Source organism: Zootoca vivipara, chromosome 3, assembly GCF_965207765.1.
Source record: "Zootoca vivipara chromosome 3, rZooViv2.hap1.1, whole genome shotgun sequence".
NCBI classification, from domain to species: domain Eukaryota; kingdom Metazoa; phylum Chordata; class Lepidosauria; order Squamata; family Lacertidae; genus Zootoca; species Zootoca vivipara.
Genome location: NC_142586.1, coordinates 54,437,918 through 54,457,951, shown reverse-complemented (window position 1 = coordinate 54,457,951; position 20,034 = coordinate 54,437,918). Strand labels below are relative to the sequence as shown.

Sequence of the window (20,034 nt, the reverse complement as noted above, 5' to 3'; positions counted from 1 at the left end):
CCCTTCAAAATATAGTCTGGCCCCCCACAAGGTCTGAGGGACAGTGGACCGGCCCACGGCTGAAAAAGGTTGCTGGTCCCTGATTAAGAAGGCACTTCTAGTACCTTCTGCTAGACTAAATCCAGATGTCTCAAGGAAAAAATGTTTTATGTGTTATAGAGGAAAGGTTAAAAAGAATTGGATCATCACTCAGTCTAATCTTAGAATTGTGTGAGGATGTGTTATTTTAAATAAGGTTCATTTTGGATTTAACACATTTCAAATACAAATAAATTCATGGCTACAGTATAATACTTTTCAGTTAATAAATTCAAGGCACACATCTCTCTGTATGGGAAGATTGCCTGCAAAGTGACTAGCTCTTATCCTTTCATATGCTTCTCATGATAGCTTATGACTCCCTCAATGCAAAGTCCAACAAAATGACATACTTGGTTAGGCTTCAGATAAAATTTTGGAAGAAAAGAAATTGTTGATTACTTAAATCCCACACTTCATGAAAGACACTGAACCACAATGTTTTATTTATATATGAACACGATGAAAGGAAGCAAGAAGCCAGCAATGGTGTAGCAAAATTTTAAATAATTGATATTACGGTAGTCAAGTGTAGACTACACTAACACTAAGGAATAAGCAAACCATAAATTGTGGTTCTCTCAGTAAGGGAGAAAGGAGCTTATGGATGTAATCTCAGAGTCTCTGTCTATAATCTTTGAGAATTATTGGAGAACAGGTGGGGTCCCTACAGAATGGAGACAGGCAAATGTCCCTGTCTTCAAAAAGTGAGAGGGAAAGAAGACCCAGGTAACTACCTACCAGTGAGTGTGATATCAATACCAGGAAAGGTCCTAGAACAGATTAAACAGTTGGTCTGTGAGCACTGTGAGAAGGATGTTGTGATTACTAAGACCCAGCATAGTAGGTTTCTCAAAAACAAGTCATACCAGATAAATCTCATTTCTTTTTCAGTAGAGCTTGGTGGATTAGGGGAATGTTGCGGACATAGTGTATCTTGATGTAAGGCTTTTGACGAAGTCTCCCATGATATTCTTGTGGAGAAGCTGGTAAAATGTGGGCTGGACAATGTAACTGTTAGGTGGATTTGTAATGTAGCAGGTTGACTGACTGAACCCAAAGGTTCCTCATCATCCTAGAAAAAAAATAACAACAGTGGAATAGACTCCCTCAGAAGGAAGTGGACTCTCCATCACTGGAGATTTTTAAGCAGAGGTTGTATGGTCATCTGTCATGGATGCTTTAGTTGAGATTCATGCATTGCTGGGGTTTGGACTAGATGACCCTCAAGGTTCATTCCAACTCTCCAGTTCTGTGATCAGAGCAGATGTTATCACTGGCTACATTGTATCTCATAGGATCTTTATTTACTTCTTACAATTTATGAGAAACTGATAATGATCAGAAAATTGACCAAAAGCTTGGGCTGGTGATAAGAGTAGCCTGTCTGTATTAATGTTCTCCCACCAGATGTCAAAGCCAGCATCAACTACCAGACTTTTAGAAGACATCTGAAGGCAGCCCTGTTTAGGGAAGCTTTTAATGTTTGATGGATTACTGTATTTTAATATTTTGTTGGAAGCCGACCAGAGTGGCTGGGGAAACCCAGCCAGATGGGTGGGGTATAAATAATAAATTGTTGTTGTTGTTGTTGTTGTTGTTGTTGTTGTTGTTGTTGTTGTTAATACATACATTATTACATAAATTACATATTACATACATAAATTATTATTATTATATTTATTATTATTATTAATGTGCAAGCATTGCAGAACTTCACTTATATTGCATATATTGAATTTATATGCTAGACAAGGTTGATCTACAAAGTAGCTAAAGGTCCTGAATTATTACAATCAATTTTTAGTTTTTATGAAGCCCAAATTGTCCAGATGGAGGATTTTTGCTATGTGTAGTACTATGAAGGTTGTCATACATGGACCTGTTTGCATGATCATTTGCCAAGGGATAACACTTAGTTTGCTTACTTCCGCCTTTGAATTTGTGTATGCATTCAAGGAGCTAATAAGAAGCTGAGTAGTTATTACAACAAGAACTAAATCTGGCTCGCATTCATCACAAACCTGTTGGTTAATCAACAGCAGAACTAAATTGTTGTGGGGGGTGTTGAAAGCCCAACTAATTATATGCAAAACTATGCACAAATTATATGCAAACATTTCATATTAAAGAGTCCTGCTCCCCACTGTACTATAATTCTGACACACATCATTGTGAGTATATTAATGTATGTTTTACACCATTATATGCATTGGTTTATGTATCTATTTATGCATCCGGTTACTTTATGAAAGTTGGAGCATATGACTATAATGTATGTGTTATAATGCGCATAATAGTATAATTTTATATGCATTGAATAATACATGAAAATGGTATCCATATCGCTTGCCATCAGCATTATGATGCAGGACAGGAATTGAAAATAGTCTTTGTAGATAAGTTTGGCATCACAATTTTCAGACAATTCTATCCCCCATGCCTCCCTCACTCCATTTTAAGTTCAGAAGGTTCTGGACAATTGACCTGATGCCTATTATGTTGGCCATAATGTTTGTTATCATTGTACTGGTACCATCTCCACTAAAATTCCATGGTGCTTCAAACACTCACTCTGCCATAAATTGTATGAATTGAAACACTGAATAATATTCTGACTTATTTCGTTTCTTTAAAAAGGTGATTCCAAGGTCATCAGCCTACCCAAAACATTTTATCAGTAAGAAATTACTTTTCCCAGTGGTTAGACTAAGAGAATGAAAAATGCACTCTGAAAAGCAGGATAATAAAAAATGGCCACTTTAATTCTGCATTGAGATAACGTCTGCATTTTACTGGTATTCTGTTTCTCACTTCAGCTAAAATGCTTTTCATTTGCTTGTGGTGGGCCTAGTGGTAGAATAAAACATATACATTTGTGTAGCTATCTACTGAAGGCTCATATTATTCCCTGTCACCATAATATAAGTCTTTCGGAGACCAAACAAGATATGCTTACTGCTAATAAATCAGAACATTCTGCTTTAGGGTCTACTAAATGCAGATGCATAAATCAAGACCAGACATAGAAAACCTATGTCTGATTGATTAATTGCCTTTTTCTATACCAGGCCAAGAAAAAGTGATAAAGTCGTGAATTGTGCATTGAGAAGCTAATGCACTCAGTATGATTGTGGTTTCCATCTTGAAGCACATAGATAGAGGCCTTTTACAGCAACTAAAATGACAATTCCAAACGTTTGCCTACCTAGGTGAAAAATCTAAATCCCTTTGAATGCCCAAATGCTTGTTTTTGTTTCGGAAGGCAAAAAAATTAAATTATTGCTACTAACAATAACTTGTGTGCAACTGATCTGTTGTAACATTACCCGTATTTCTTTACCATAAGCAGGAATTTTGGAGATCAGCATGACCCTCAACATGTAGAATATAGTAGCTGCCATGGAGTTCCAAACATCTGAGTTCACATTTTATTTTGCAAAATAACAAATTTCTTAATTGTCCCAGTTGCTAAATTCTAGAGGAGAGCCTTGCGAAAAGGTTGCAATACTTCACTCAGTATATCTCCATTCCCTGTTCATAGCTTAGGGTTGCCAGAGGAGATCGCATTGCCTCCACTGAGTTCCCATACGATCGCCATTTTGTCTGGAAAGGTTGACTGGCAAGATCTAGCAAGGAAATACAAAATGCATTTAGAGGATTGTTGATGCCCTAACTTTGATCCAGCGGTTACCATCTTCAGAGCTGCCTCTCAATGCACACGCAACCTTAACTTTGCTTCCTTTCAGGATAATTATCACAGTAACCACAGAATTTGGGGGGCTTGATATAAAGCAGTGTTATGAAACCTGTGGCCATCCAGATGCTGCTGGACTCAAACTCCCATCAGCCCCAGCCAGAATGGCCAGTGATTGGAGATTATGCAAGAGTTGTGCTCCAGCAACATCTAGAGGACCATACTCCTGATACAGAGTTATCTACAGAGAGATGTACACAAGGTATTTGTAACCCCAAATGGGAAAACAAGGCTATTAAATCCTTGGGAATAAAATGCTTCAAATTGTGTAGAAGGCAACCTAGCTCAGTTTTTACATCATGTTTTTACGCGATGTTTTTACATTACGTCATGACTCCAGCCTCAGGAAGCACTCAAAATCTGAAGTGGGAAGTGATGTTCAGCTCCAGCTCTCTGGAATCATCTGCAGAGGTGTGGGACCCAGTAGAGAACTTGAAGCTGGCAACCAGGAAGAAGCTTAAGACCTGTAAGCTGGGGTCCTCAGAAATCATTTCTCCTGACTGAGCTTCTTCCAATAGGCTTCAAGCCATTGCACCAGGCACATCTCATCCCCAGTGCCTACTCATTGGTGCAGGGAATTTACAAAGCAGGCAGTAACGGAGACGTAACAGATTGTATGGTTGCAGGCCTGAGGATTCCCTTGAAGGGCCTTTGCTTTCAGCAAGGGGCTGGAACCTGAGAGAGGTAATGTGGGCTGATATATTTAAGAGGGTACTGGCACTCCACTGGAGTAAGTTGCTTTCTCTCAGTGAACTGTCCATGGTCCTGCAAGACTTGTGCCCTACCACCCTTTTCCTCTAGAGATTTGTCAATATCCTGTCTTCCTTCCATGTCTGTGTCTGAAACCTCCACATAGGAATATAGGAAGCCACCTCATACTGAGTCAGACCATTAGTCCATCTAGCTCAGTACTGTCCCCACTGAGTGATAATGGCTCTCCAGGGTTTCAAACAAGAGTCTTTCCTAGCCCTACCTGGAGATGCCAGGGATGGAACCTGGGACTATTTGCATTGTTTTTTGGAAGGGCATGCTAACCCTGATCCACTCTGATGGAGGGACAATTATAAAACCCTTTAGGGAGGATGTATCCATAGAAGTTGCTGGTTGACAAGGAAGCATGCTCAAGGGTGGAGGAACTTACTTTTTACCATGCTTCCTTGTTGGCCGCAAGGTTGGACTAGGAAAACTCTCCTAAACATTAGGTTAGGATTAGATTTGTTGAACTTGTGTATTGCTTCCTACAACAAAGAGAAGAAAATACAGTAATAAAATAATGAACATATTTAAAAACATAACCAAGAGTAAAAGCAGCTAATCATTGGTGCTGCCCAAGTGCCCGGGAAAACAGAAATATTCTTGCCTGGCACGAAAAGGATGACAAAGTTGTTGCCAGGTGGGCCTCCCTAAGGAGAGTATTCCATAGATGGGGAATTGCAACAGAAAAGGCTTGTTTTTCATTGGCACCCTCTATACCTTCCTTGGATATCACTGCGGAGAAAGGCCTCTGATGTAAACTTCAAGGTCCAGGCGGCTTCTTCTGATATTTTCCTTTCATAAAATGTTTTGAGAATTTCTGAAAAATGTAGAGTTTCCAATTTCCCCAATTTTTAAAACTAATGATATTCCCCCAAAAAATTCTGTATACCGACATTTTTAAAATCAGGTGATAATTTTCAGAGGGACTAATCTAGCAGCCAGCAGTAAGTGCTGAATGAGCTTAGGTACAAAATTCATACCATCTGTTTCAAGAAGTTCAAAGCCAAAAATGCTGAAGCTACTTTCTCTCCCTCCACGACAAAATGTATTCCAAGAAATAAACAGAGGAACTTGCTTTTTTGTCTCCTCATTTTGTTATTCTGCTAGGCTGCCTAGCTGGACAAAGTTCAAATGACTTGTATAATACTCATGTGTTGTTGTTCTAGCCTTCTCTAATTTTCTCCCACACTTGTTGTTTTAGTACAGCTGAAAGTTCATCTTTCTGGCTAAACTTCAGTGCCTCTTAATGAAGGGCCTGTAACAAAAACTTGTCTCGCCATACAGCAATCAGAGTTTCACTGTTCTGAACAGCTTGATTTATGTCAGCATGGTTAAAAATCACCTAAGCATTCAACCTCCCCTCTCTACTCCTATGTTGAACAGTGATGTGACCTTGCTCTGGTTTTTCTTCCTTGAAATTATATGTGTGTGATAAAATGACTTAAGCACATCAGTTGGAAGATTTCAGGGACCTGAACATTATTGTATTGTATTGTATTGTGGCATTTTTTCAGCCAGAACTCACCAGAACTTAGTTCTGCAACCTCTCAGGTAGTTGCCATTGCCATTAAAAGAGAACAAGGGAGGCATTCATGGTGAGTTCCGGCACCTCTTTTCCTAGAAAAATAACACTGTAATACAGGCATAGGCAAACTTGGCCCTCCAGATGTTTTGGGACTACAACTCCCATCATCCCTAGCTAACAGGACCAGTGGTCAGGGATGATGGGAATTGTAGTCCCAAAACAGTTGGAGACCTGAGTTTGCCTATACCTGCTGTAATACATACACATGAGCACACACCCCATAAGTTTGTAAAGAAGCATACATTTAGGAATCTGAGTTGGAAAAAGGAATATAGTCTACACATGAAAAACATGATTTGATGGTATAAGGACAGAGAAAATTGCATCAAAATTAGATACTATCAATGGCAAATAAGCTTTGCAATAGCAGCATACAAGAGGAAGAAAGAAAATAGAAGTAAAGAAGACAGCAGATTGGTCTGTGGGTTGGGTATAATCTAACACCAATCTCAATGCAATCTCAGGCTGCTGGCAAGAGAAGACATGTTACGATATTTGAATGTGAATTGAGAGCGTGTTCAGTTTCCACTATGTACGTAAGCATTTCATACGTCTCACTGTTGCCTGTGGTCAAACAGGTCTGGGAGGTTTTTGAAATAAGATAAAACGCTAAAAAGTCCCATTTACCAGAGGCAAAAATAAGATGTGTACCAGCAGCAGCTTTTCTTCCCTGTCAAAAATGGTAGTAGCTACTTCCAGAAAAAATGATGAGTAGGAAACTTCTATACACGCACAAAGCATGCTCAATGCTCGTGACATTAGAATCTTAAACACCAGCTTGTTTTTGTCTGTGTCGTCCCTATCAATAGACATGAAGGATTCGCCCACTTCAATACACAGGAACATAGGGCAGCTGCCTTATATCGAGTCAGACCATTGGTCCATGACAGCTTAGTATTGCCTACACTGATTGGTAGTGACTTTTCAAGGTTTCAGGCAAGAGATCCTCCTAACCCTCCCTGGCAATGACAGGGGTTGAACCTGGGACCTTCCATTGAGATGCAGCCCTTACCCAATGCAGACCCATTTTACAGCCCTTTAACTGTAAGGTGAAGGGCAGTATATAAATAAAAAATCTTGACTCACCTGAGCACCAGAGAGGAGGCCAATGCAGCCAGCCAAGTGGAAATGGGGCAGAACAGAATATTCTGCCATGCCTATGAGATCACCCAATGAAGACTCAGTTTTGCTGTGTAATAGTTGAAATAAGGGGAAGCTGTCCTGCCCAGATGCTCACAATCTCTGCATTAGACAAGATCCATTCAAAACATGCTCAAACATCCGAGTCCTAAAATTGCAGCCAGCAGCAATAAAAGATCTGGCTCTAAGTTGTTTTTAAAGGTCAAAATCCTAATTCTTCTGTCCCTTGTCTGAGATGAGGATCTTCAGTCCAGTGCATTATCAGAACTATTGCCAAAGGGTGAAGAGAACTCTGAGAGGGTACAATGATCTTCCAAAAGCAAGAGAACTTTATGGATGGGACTACATCACTGCTCCGTGAAAACACTGTAATTTACAGGTACAGTATTCCATCAACAAACACAAGGACTTTGTGGCTTGTTCAGATTTATGACCTGTAGTCAGGCCATATTCTTGAGACAGTATATAATGATCATTGCAAGTTAGGTTTCTTCATACCATTTGCTCTTCACGGTTAAGGATGAAGAAGACTATGTTTTATTTGCCTTATTCTTTACATAAAATCAAAGTGATTCTAATAAAACTTTGGGGGTTCAATAAGCACTCCTAGCTGTTAGACCTTGCAGTCTTACTCACTGTGCCACTTAGAGTTGTACTTTGGATTGTTAGATGGGCTACAGTTCCCATCATCTCTGACCATTGACCATGCTAGCTGGGGCTGATGGCAGCTGGAAGGCCACAAGTCTACTTGCTACTCTGATTGACATACAGTACTGTACTCCTTTGTTTATTACATCTGCACTTGAAACAACTGCTTACTTTTTTTTTTAACCTAGTAGGGAATCTACACCAATCATAGACTAATGAATCATGAAGACCCAGCATGAATAGCTTCCAGTCAGTCCATCACTACTGTAAAGCTTTTCAGAAGTATTCAGGAACTGAGGATCATTTTGGTCCAGCCTTATGGAAATCTGTTTCCGGTTTTGCAATTTGCATAACTGGAATAGCTGCAAATCTAGCTCATTATGGCTAGTTTTATGAGCATGATCACTTGGAAGGAAGCCTGACTGAAACCAGTGACGTTGAGGCTGCAATGCTATGGGAGTATCGCCTCACTCAATACAGTGATTTCTGTGTATAAACATATATAGGATTTTGCTGTATATATAGGCATACTTCTGTATGAAAGGCGGCTTGGGTTTTTCTTCCTACAGGACAAGCTCTACAATCCTCCCCCACACCTCTTTTGGAATATCTGCCTGGATCCAAATTGATCGTTGGGAAGGCTTTGGGCATTAAAAGAAAGAAACCAAGCACTCATCCCTGTCTATCTTGTTAAATATTTATTTGGCAGCTGCTTCTTTGTTTAAGCCAATGCCATAGCTGCCAAGTTATCCCTTTTTTTAAAGGGATTTTCCCTTATGCTGAATAGGCTTCCTCGCAAGAAAAGGGAAAACTTGGCAGCTATGGCCAATGCATTAAAGAAAACCTTGAATCACTCCAGGTGGAGGCAAGGGAATTGACTTCATGATTGGCCAACGACACAAGAACCAACCAATTAGCACTCTGCACAGTCAGCTAGGGGAGGAGATGGTTTTGTGACTGTTTCTTGGGCCAACTAATTCGCACTCTACACAGAGTGCATCCAAGCTTGATTCTCTTGGGAAGGTTGTATATCTGTCCCAAACAAGGATGAGATCCACAGTGGGCTCAGTGTCAAAGATATGTTTCTTCACAGCCTTACTTATAAATAAGGAGAGACAATGGAGTGCACCTCCTGGGGTGAAGTCAAACCGCTGGAGAATCACAGCACCTGCTGTGGTTGCAGAGCCCAGTAACTTTAGCTTAATCACAAAGAGCCCTTGACAAAGGAGTTTGTCAACCAGAGTAGCAAGTAGATCTGTGGCCTTCCAGCTTCCTTCAGCCCCAGCTAGCATGGCCAGTGGTCAGAGATGATGGGAACTGTAGTTGGTCCAACATAGAATGGACATAGGATGATTAGGACTGGACCATAAGTGTGTGTATATAACAAAATAATAATAATCTTCAAGCCATAACATGCAAACTTGTGAAGTCTAAGTACTTGTAGTTAATTCACATATGTGTCTGTGTGTACACACGCACACACCTTTTTCTCACTCCACAAAGGATTTGCTCATAGCAACCTACAAATATAAAAACTGTTAAAAATGGATCCATCCATTAAAACAAATTATAAAACTAACAATTTCAGCAAAACAACAGAACACACAGAGCAGCATTCATAATCAATACAATAAACAGCAGATTAGTCACATTGACCTCAATGGATAATGGTTTTGCCAGAGATTAATTTGGTTGTAGATTTTTTTTTTAATGCATGTTAAAGTGTTTGCCTTCACTCCATTTGTTTGTCTTCCTTAGGGCATCGGCAGCCTATGTATCTTACATAACATGTTTCAAAGTGAAGAAATGGGAAGAGCATAGCTTTTGGCACTGCAACTTTTTGATTTTTGAAAGAGAGGTCTTACTTGAACAACAAGGATGTCTTAAATTGGACTTGTGCTTAAGAAATGTTGTTACTCCTGTCACTGAGCCAGGTTGCCGTGATAAGATCTTTGATGAGAAGAAGCAGTTAGAGTTCTCCACTGCTCCCTCTGCCCCCCCTCCAAAAAAAAAAAACCTCAGCCAATTTGTTCACATAAATTGTTTACTTATGTACGTTTAAACAACTACTGACACAGCTTTCTTTGGGAAAATCTTCTCTCAGCCTGTCTCCTCCAAATGAAAATGGGCCTGAGTCTAACAGGGCTCTTTATGCTCTCTTACTCCCAATGCTGCCCTGCAGGGACCTGATTGATAGTGGCACCACGGAGACATGCATGAACGTCACGTAAAAAATGCAACAGTTAAGGCTTAAGTTTCTCTTTTGTTTATCTGTAGGATTACACACTCTGAATAAAAATAATGGCTCTGCTCCTTAAACCAAATATTTTCAGGCCACCCAATCTGGCCACTTAAGGACGTCTTCGGTTTATTCTCACTTGGAGGGGTGGGTCAATCCTCAGCTGCCGTAAAACTGCAATGAGAGCTGGTGTAACACAGTGGCTTAAAGACGGAAGGCCTGCTTCGCACAAACCGCAGACCATCTGCTAAAGCTGTTCATTAACTGTACAATTGGACTGCAGGTGGAAGATAACTGAGCATGCAAATTTAGCAAGTCAGGGAAAAGCTAGACATTTTCCCATTGACGTTCATCTTCTCTCCCGCCCCCGCCTCCCTCCGCCTCCTTAGGGGAAGGATCATAGCTTCTGGGTAGAGTATTGGTTTTGCATGCAGAAGACCACAGGTTAAATCTTGGCATCTCTAAGGAGGACTGGGAGGGAAAGGCTGCCTAAACCCCTGGACAGCTGCTGCTAGTCAATGTAGACAATACTGAGCTAGATGGACCAATGGCCTGACTCTGTAAAAGGCAGGGTCCAGGTCAGTTCATTTGAAGAGAGGCAGTCCTTGAGGCATTGTGGTCCTGAGCCTACATTTCAAGCTTTATATGTCAAAACCAGCACTTTAAATTGGGCCCAGAAACTAATTGGCAGCCAGCGCAGTTGGGCCAGGATTGGTGTTATATGTTCAAACCGTGGGAGCAACCTGGCAGCTGAATTTTGCACTAGTTGAAATTTCTTAACTGTATTCAGAGGCAGCCCTCCATATAAGGCATTGTAGTAATCTAACCTAGAGGTTACCAGAGCACAGACAACAGAAGAAGAGTTTGGATTTGATATCCCGCTTTATTACTACCCTAAGGAGTCTCAAAGCAGCTAACATTCTCTTTTCCCTTCCTCCCCCACAACAAGAACTCTGTGAGGTGAGTGGGGCTGAGAGACTTCAGAGAAGTGTGACTAGCCCAAGGTCACCCAGCAGCTGCATGTGGAGGAGCGGAGACGCGAACCCGGTCCACCAGATTACAAGACTACCGCTCTTAACCACTACACCACATAGGCACCACAGAAGTTAGGCTAACTCTGTCCAGATAGTGGTGCAGCTGGGCCACCATCCTAAGCTGATGGAAAGCACTCCAGGAGGCCACCACAGCCACCTGAACCTCAAGTGACAGCAAAGAATCCAGAAGTACCCACAAGCAATGTACCAGCTCCTTCAGAGGGAGTGTTATCCCATCAAAAGCTAGCTACCTCCCATCCATTCACTCAAGGAAACCACCCACTAACATTGCACCAGTCTTATCTGGATTGAGCCATACCATATCAATAGCCACAATAAAAACCAGCACCAGCCCTTTCATTAAAAGCAGTCAGTTCCCCAAGCCTGCTGGAAGAAGAATGTCTTCACCTGCCAGCAGAAGGACAGAGAGGGAGCCAGTTTAACTTCTCTAGGGAAGAAGTTCCAAAGTCTGGGAGCGGTAGATCCTAAAAACTTGAAATCTGCTATGCCCTTTCTCTAAAACACTATATAAATTTTTTTACTTCTAACATTTTTGCACCTGTGCTAATTGAGACTGCAATCCTATACTGTACATGCTTACCTCTGAGTAGACAGGCAAAAGATTGCACTGTGAAAGTAGCTAAGAATACAGGACTCTTCAGGGCAGCCAACAACAACTTCGAGACATGGCACTGTTCTAGAAATTGTTTTGCTTAATTTCTTTTTTTCCAAACAAACTCTGATATAATCCTTGTTTTCAATAAGCAGTTTAGATGTGTGAGGCAAGGCAGTAAAAGGAGGCAGGCATTGCAGCCAGCATAAATCTAGTGTTATCATAGGGATATAAAGATACAAATAATGAAAATCTCACTGCTGCAGGGTAAATGTATATACCACTGTAACAAAGGATGACAGATCTTATTGGTCAGCCCATAAAAATCCTAAAAATAGAGACTTCACAGCTTGATTTTCTCCAGCGGAAACTATTTGGGTGGACACCATTCTTGGGCTTTAATTCTGCAGTCTCATTTTTGTGCCATTGAGGCTCTTATGACTGTACTGGGCTGCACTGGCTGCAGTAACCAGGATTTGTGCAATTTCCACTGCCTGGATGACAGCTGAGGTCAGTCATACTTAGTCTGAGAGCAGCCTCACAGAAATCAGTGCACTTACGTAGCAAGTCAGTTTATTTTAATGGGTCTACTCAGATTGCTAGATAGAAATAAATGATTTAAAAAGCCAAGATCAAAAACAGGCCTATTTTGTTCAAGATACTATAATTCAATTTTTGAATAATTTGGAGAAGAGACTGAGAGATTGAAAGGAAAGTGCAGAGTATTTCTCCTAGAGTACTTGCAGCTGGCAAGTGGCATAGATGGCTGCATAAGTCTGAGGTTATGAATGCAGGGCTTAGGCTTGCTGCCATTGCAAAGATCCATTTTTTCTGCTGCAGTTTTCTGTGTGATCTGGTTTTTGCATCAGAACTAATGCCCATTAAAAAAAATTAGTTTTAAAAAAGAGGCTATGCAATACCTCAGAAAGTCCAGAAGGGCAATAACACAGACTATGGCCAAATATTGCTCCCTTGTCTCTCACAGTGATCTATTACCTCAAGCTGTGGTCATTAAAGCAGCATTATTAGGCTATGTACAGGTGATCCTTTCTGAAGAGCAAGAGAAACTACCTTTTTTTTTAAAAAAAGTATCTGAGAAGGGCAGCTGACTTTAATAAGAGCGCACAACCCACAAGTTCGATGGCTCACTTGCGTAAGTCACTGTGAGTGCAACTGCCAATTATTGGCAAAGAGATTTGCAAGCCTGATCCCCTGCCTATGAAGGAGAAGATTTGCACTTGAGAAACAGATTGCCTTATACCACTGTAATCTTTCCCACATGCAGACCTGAAGAGTATCACAAGTGACAGCTGTTTAAATTTCTGGGGGAATTAATGATGCCTAAAGAGGCAAGGCTTAGCTGGGTGGGGAAGGAGAGCTTTGTCCAGTACTGATAGCGTATCACCACCCAGGGGAGAGCTGTTTATAATAGCTTGTGAGTGTTTCATTATATGGGTTCACCCCAAAGAATTTTATTATCCCTGCTCTACTTTTTTATCTAGCAAATGTTTGAATTGGAAAGTCCTCTTCCATTAGCTTGCCAGGGTTACCAAGGTGGGTCACTAATAAAGTCCTTTAGGTTCACACTGCCGAGGTTGCAGCCAGATGGCTCCCTCTTTGAGCAACTCATGTTTTATTTATTTATTTGTCCTGTGTAAAGTTTCTAAGACTTGTTGGCACTTAAGAGTTAGCTTAGGGAGGATATTCCAGCCTTATCCTGGAAGGAGAGTTGGGGGAAGGGGCGGGCAGTAATCAAGAGCAGATTTGCCATACAACTCTGCTCTTAATAGAGTGCATATGGCAAAAACTGCCATACTCCCATTTCCCTCCACCCTGCGAAGTTCTCCTTTTATTGAATGACTGTACCTTTACGACAGGACAAAGAAACTTGGTGTCAGCTGTACAGGCATTCCACATCCCCCGTGAACCACTGGGCAGGAAATGTTCTCATTTCCAAAGGGGCTTTTCAGAGTCTGGTTCTATTTCAAAAACAGCACTGTGAGGAGAATTCCTGCTGGCTTGGTGAATGCGATGAAGTGGGGAGATCACAAAGCCAGGCCGTGGGTAAGGGAATCATGGCTCATGATTGCTGGCTCTTTGGCTGAAGACATGTTTGCCGTCTTGACCGGTGTCAGGGTTGGGGTTCCAATTCTGAACCACTAAACCCACCCGGAAAATTGTTTAGCCAAGGACTGGGTTCAAAGAAATATGAGCAGAATGAGTTTGCTTGTGGGCAACCTACCACAGAATTGTGGTGAGAGTTCTAGCATAGGGGTAGCCAACCAAAAGTTTGTGGACTACAGCTTCTATAACCTCTGACCACTGGGCATGATGATAAAGGTAAAGGGACCTCTGACCATTAGGTCCAGTCGTGACCAACTCTGGGGTTGCGGCGCTCATCTCACATTATTGGCCGAGGGAGCTGGCGTACAGCTTCCAGGTCATGTGGCCAGCATGACAAAGCCGCTTCTGGTGAACCAGAGCAGCACACGGAAACGCCATTTACCTTCCCGCTGTAGCGGTACCTATTTATCTACTTGCACTTTGATGTGCTTTCAAACTGCTAGGTTGGCAGGAGCTGGGACCGAGCAACGGGAGCTCACCCCGTCGCAGGGATTCGAACCGCCAACCTTCTGATCAGCAAGCCCTAGGTTCTGTGGTTTAACCCACAGCGCCACCTGCGTCCCCGGGCATGATGGTAGGGGGTGACAAAACTGAAATCCATGACATCTGGAGCCTTCTATGCTGGCTGCTGCAGTGTAGCAAAGATCTGTGCTCCCATGTGCCAAACACGATCCAGGCTGTAGGTGTGATACGTTTCGACATGTGCTGAGTTATACGGAGATGGAGCCCATGTCGGCTTAGAAACGTTTTGCATCGCAATGCTAACCCCTCATGGCTGAGACATAATCAGCTTCACACAGCAAAGAAACAGAAAATTATTTGTGTCCAAGTTCTTAGGACTTGCTTTGTCAATATTCAGGGGTGTGAGCTTGGTTCACTTTCCACATGCAATGTTCTTTGCTGTCAGAAGCAGCCCTCCTGGAAATATTGCTTCAATATACATATTTATTATGTTATTGTTATTATTATTATTTTTAAAATGGATTGCTGCTTTTCAGCGGAGAAGCTCCTAGAACAGCACACAATATTGCAGTAAAATACAGTATTAAAATTAGGCACAAAGCTACCAAACAACAGAAACATTTTTTTAAAAAAATAAATAAAAATAAAACTTGGTAAATGAATGGAAAGGCAAAAAAGGCAACAGTTAAAACCAGCTAATTGACATGCCTAAAGGTCTGAGCAAATAAAATATCAGATCAATAGTCTGTGCTATTGTTTTGAAACAAGTTACAGTAATCTTCCCTAATAGATATAATAGATTAAAGAATCAAAGAAAGGGGGTCCATCTATAGAGAAAAGAAATGAAAGGTGATGGTTAGGTTATCCTATGGTCAGGTGGCCAGTTCTGCCAAATCTACACGCATCCCCTGTGCTAATATTTCCTAGTCCATTTCTTGTAAGTTCCTTATTGTTGGTTAGCTTTATAGCCTGCTGTGGGATAAAAGGAGCCCTTCTCCCTCTCCATAGCATTTAAAAGAGGATGGGGAATCTCTGGGAAATTCAAGGCGGGGCACATGATGGCTGGTTGCTTGGCAACGCTCTCTTCTTCCAAGCCTGCCATGGTTCCACGTGATTTCAGCTGATTTCAGATTGGTTCCATGGATGGACTTTGCTGTGTAACATCTTCTGCTAGTGTCAATGATTATAGCCACAACAGACCACCTACGCTCTGTTATTCTTGATAATCAAAAGCTATTTCTGGGTTTTCCTCCCTTCCACATCCACCTTTTAAAAAAATGGAACTGTCAGAACTTGGAAGTATATCTGCATAGCTTTTGTTTTTGTTTTGAGTGGCTACGAAGAATGAATAAATCTCTCTTCTTGTGAATACTCATAGCAGATGCTTCAGAATGCAACATTTGTACAGAATGATATATGCCGATAGGGCAAACACATGCATGCACTTCTTCAGCTTCTGCTTCAGTCTTTTATTTTATTTTTTGCCTCAAATACTGGAAGTTGGGTAAATGTTCTGCCAATATGACTCAAGCTACGGCACTATATAAGGCAATGAACTCTATTTGCCCAATATTTGGGGGTTTTCACTATTTGTAATCCATCTTGCTTTATTCGTTACATGGGCAAAATTCTGAAGAAAGTTTCGTCTAAACAAAGGAGATATGTTTGGCATTCAAGATGACTACTGTTGCAGTAAGCATTAACTTAATTCTGCAGTGATGAATACAACATTCTATGGGAAAACGTAGATGAAAGACAGCATTCCTACTGGGTAACATAACTTGTCATGTTGTTTGCGCCAACCTACTAATCTAGATTCAATTACATGCTCTCAAATAATGAACACGCTCACTTAAGACTGTATGAGAAGTTCTGCCAGCAGAGAGGGAGACCTGAAGAATCTAGGAACCCTCAACCATCCTCCAATGTAAAATAAGGATTCCCTCTAGCTTGTACATCCCCCCCCCCATGCCAAAAAGCCAATCTTTAGTCACTTATCTGGATCTTTCACCTCCATGACCATTCCTCTACAAAGGAACAATAAATCAACATTGGAATTCTTAGTATCTGGAAAGATGTCTTCATCTGGCATCTTTACTACAAAACTGTCTATTCTGTCTGCTGTTTAGCATATAGTTTTAAATGGGTACTCTTTAGCAATAATGAAATGATTTAATAAATAAGGTGGCGCTGTGGGTTAAACCACTGAGCCTAGGGCTTGCTGATCAGAAGGTCGGCGGTTTGAATCCCTGTGACGGGGTGAGCTCCCGTTGCTTGGTCCCAGCTCCTGCCAACCTAGCAGTTCGAAAGCACGTCAAAATGCAAGTAGATAAATAGGAACCGCTGCAGCGGGAAGGTAAATGGCGTTTCCGTGTGCTGCTCTGGTTTGCCAGAAGTGGCTTTGTCATGCTGGCCACATGACCTGGAAGCCATACGCCGGCTCCCTCGGCCAATAATGCGATATGAGCGCACAACCCCAGAGTCGGTCACGACTGGACCTAATGGTCAGGGGTCCCTTTACCTTTACCTTTAATGACGGATACTTTATCATGATTTTTCTTTTGTGGCTAGCTGGAGATGTTAGATGTCAACGGCTCAATTTCCATGGTTATTTCTATTCTGAGGAGTCACTGTCAGAAAACACAAAGTCAAAATTTATAACCTGATCTTGCAGCTGCAGAAATAATGGACTCGGAAGAACTTATGCCATAATAAATGTATTAGTATTTAAGGTCCTACAATAATTTTTGGCTGCAACCGTTTGGAAACCAGTATTGGCATTTAATCTTGCTCCCCCCACCACCACCATCTTGAAATTTGCTCATGTCACTGCTATCTGCATCAATTTCAAAGAGAATCCCTTTTGTTCTATTGAGTGTCAGCTGTACAGGCATTCCACATTGAGTTTGCCATACATTTTGGGATGGAGGTAGATCAGATACATAAACGTGTGTGTGTGTGTGTGTGTGTGTGTGTGTGTGTGTGTGTGTGTGTGTGTTGCAGTTATATGCACATGTACACCTGTGGAAAAATAACAGCAGAACTTTTACCCCCCCCCCCCATACTTATCCCTCATCTGTTTTTGCCTTCTTGGGCAGATCTAGAATTATTTTCCCCATCAGAAGGTATGAAAACCTTTCCCCTTTTTGCAGCGGATGATTAGGTGTCCTCCACGCAATCAATGCCACTGTGCCTCATTTCCTAATGAGACTTATTGGGAGCAAGCTGAGGCCATGTTAGTCATGATTAAGTACATAGCATGTCCTAATCCCTTTTGGTTTGTGTTTATTCACGCTTTGCTCTTGGATTAACAGTGCTAGTCCATGCAAAGAGAGACAAAGATTCCCAATGGATAAAAGAACTTTCCGTCCCAGGGATCAAGTTTGGGGATGCTGTTGGGTAACCTTGAGAAAGACTGATCTAGCTTATGAATGAAACGTGTGTGTACAAAAGGCAAAGGAACTGGATTAAAGCAAAGTGCTATTCGTATCTAAAAGACAGAGGGTGGTAGCCTGAAACTGGAACTCTGAACCCCATTTGGGCAAAAGTGTCTTGAAAGTGCTGGACAACTACAGCAATATCAGATTCTCTGTAGACCTGACTTAACCCCAATGGCAGGACTTATACCACTTGTGAGTGGTCAAGGTAAATGAAGCCCCGTGCCCCTCCCACCTTATGCTTTAAAATCACCCTGGTTTTGCATTCTCAAGATAGGCAACCGATACATGTGATCCATCAAGGCTTGGATCTCCTGCACGGGACAAGATTAGGCTACATATCAAAAGGTTATCTGAGCACTTCCCAGCCTGCTCCTGTTTCTCCACGCTGCTCCACTGCCACTTTCAGCCTCCGTCCACTTTGCCTTCGACAGGGTTATGAAACCTGGCAATGCTACTCACTATCCCATCAAGCCTCATGTTGAAAAGCTAGCAGCAAATGACAGGAGGGCAAGGACTGAGAAGCAAAGGTTAGGGAAGAGAATGCAAGCTATGCCTAAAATTTCCCACCAGGTTCCCCCTGTCCTTATTAAGTTGCTTCAAAGGCTGCTTTTATTCTCCAGATCAATCTGACTGATAAAGGAGCTTTTATAAATAATAAATAAAAAAAGGAATTCTCACCTGATGAAGAAAGAGGATCTACTTACTTTGAGAGGCTCTTTTGTTCGAGGAGGACAGACCTTTTCTCTCTTCCCTCCCCATGTTTCCTCGTTTCTTTAACAGAGTGTAACCTTGAAAGAACTGAAGGGTATAGCTTTAGCTCTGTCATGGATCCTCAAGACTGGGGATTGAAGGGGGATGACGGGAGGAAAGCAGAGGAGGCCATAAACAAGAGTGAATGTGTTGACATCCTTCCTCTGCTTCTCCCGGGGAAGTGATCTTGCCAGTGATGGATTCAGTCTGACTTACTGCCACAGAAGGAGAAAGAGAAGTGTGAATGGAAGGAAAACATTAAGGGGGGGTGTATAATGAAGCTCACATAGCAGTAGAAGTGTCATTAAATGTTACACAGAGATGAATACAGTCGTGATCTCTGTGTTAGTGTGCCTTCGGAGAGGGCTGAAAATGGGTCATTCAGATAATGCAAACATGCTGTTGGAAACAGGTGCTGGATTTGGATTTTTTAAAAACCAAAAAAAGGGTAGAAATTTCCAGGGGTAGGGTAAATCCTGATTAAATGGGGAGGGGGAATGAGAGAGTCTGAATTAATTTTAAGATGTGTTTTAATTAATAGATGTCTGTTTTTATGCATATTGTGTTGTTTTTCTAATGTTAGCCGCTCTGAGCCCGGCCCCGGCCAGGGAGGACGAGATACAAATAAAAATTGTTGTTGTTGTTGTTGTTGTTGTTGTTGTTGTTGTTGTTGTTATTGTTGTTATGTCAAGTATGTAGCATGGATTATTTTGGGGGGGACCATATATGAGCAGCATCACCCCCACAGTAAACAGCATTCTGGAGACAGGCTTAGAGAAATAAACTGGGTGTCTGTACTTTAATCAAAGCCAAGGAGAAGGAATCCTGGGGTTACTCTTTCCAAGGGACTTTTTTTTCAAATTAGGAAGCACAGGCAGTCAGGCAGGCTGCAAAATGCTAGAAGAACATTTTCTGGAAAGAAACAGAGGCACATCACCCTTGGCCACTTCACAAGGATATGGTAAGCTCCACACCAACTGACATTCTCGGGAAAAATTTCAAGAGCCCTCACAGAGGGAGGAAGTGTTCAAGAAACAGAAATACAAATTTCTGCACAGCATTAATACTTGTGAATACAATTTATTGCAACCAGTTCCAAGCAAATGAATGGCCCTGCTCAAGTTTAGCATCAGTTTCCATAGGAAATTAAGGGTGTGTTTAACTGTCGCCAGCTGAAATAAATAGGGCTTTAAAGTCCTTAACTCTGACTCCATCACACCCCGTGTGTGTGTGTGTGTGTGTGTGTGTGTGTGTGTGTGTGTGTGTGTGTAGGGAGGGATAGTTGCCTTCTAAATGTTGTGTTTTGACTTTCCACAAGGAACAAGTGTACGGCACTGCAAAGTCATCAATGCTGAATCACGAAAACGTCCTTTGGCTCAGCTGCTGCCTGTTTACAGGAGGAGAGTTT

The 20,034-nt window shown here is 41.7% G+C and overlaps 1 long non-coding RNA gene across 3 annotated transcripts; it reads right to left on the bottom strand.

Moving 5' to 3' along the window:
• Positions 1-3,497: 3,497 nt before the first annotated feature.
• LOC148686257 (uncharacterized) lies at positions 3,498-18,716 on the bottom strand. Of its 3 annotated transcripts, none has more exons than XR_015948967.1 (3): positions 18,581-18,716; positions 4,977-5,073; positions 3,498-3,707 (listed from the first exon to the last, which is right to left on the bottom strand). It is a non-coding gene; the product is annotated as an uncharacterized LOC148686257 (long non-coding RNA). The 3 variants fall into 3 exon arrangements; XR_015948968.1 differs by lacking the exon at positions 18,581-18,716 and adding an exon at positions 7,263-7,397; XR_015948969.1 differs by lacking the exon at positions 18,581-18,716 and adding an exon at positions 6,117-6,247.
• Positions 18,717-20,034: the final 1,318 nt, after the last annotated feature.